The sequence below is a fragment of the Arachis ipaensis genome, chromosome B03 (assembly GCF_000816755.2).
Source record: "Arachis ipaensis cultivar K30076 chromosome B03, Araip1.1, whole genome shotgun sequence".
In the NCBI taxonomy this organism is placed as follows: Eukaryota; Viridiplantae; Streptophyta; class Magnoliopsida; order Fabales; family Fabaceae; genus Arachis; species Arachis ipaensis.
In genome coordinates this window covers 130,045,353-130,045,727 of record NC_029787.2, presented here as the reverse complement: position 1 = coordinate 130,045,727, position 375 = coordinate 130,045,353, and positions in this window count along the sequence as shown.

Here is a 375-nt window from a genome sequence, read left to right as displayed (position 1 = left end):
TTCTATACTCACCTAAGAGATCGCGAATTTAAGTCTCTTTATTTTTGGTAAAAAAAAAATTAAAATTTGTTAGGGAACAAGACCACTACTTGCCGCTTGAGTCCGTCCGTGTTCACCACAAGAAAAAATATTTCTACATACATCAATCATTTTCACCAAAATTTTATAAATCTCACTTGTTAAAAAATTAATAATAATTGTAAAAGAAATACTTACATAATTATGGAACTTGTTAAAAGTATTTATAACATTTTAAAAATATTATGAAAAAATATTTTATTTAAAATAGTTTAATTTGAATGTACCAACAAAATTATACATTTTATTAATATATTTGTTTAATTATATTCTTTTTTTATAATTATTTACTCATTT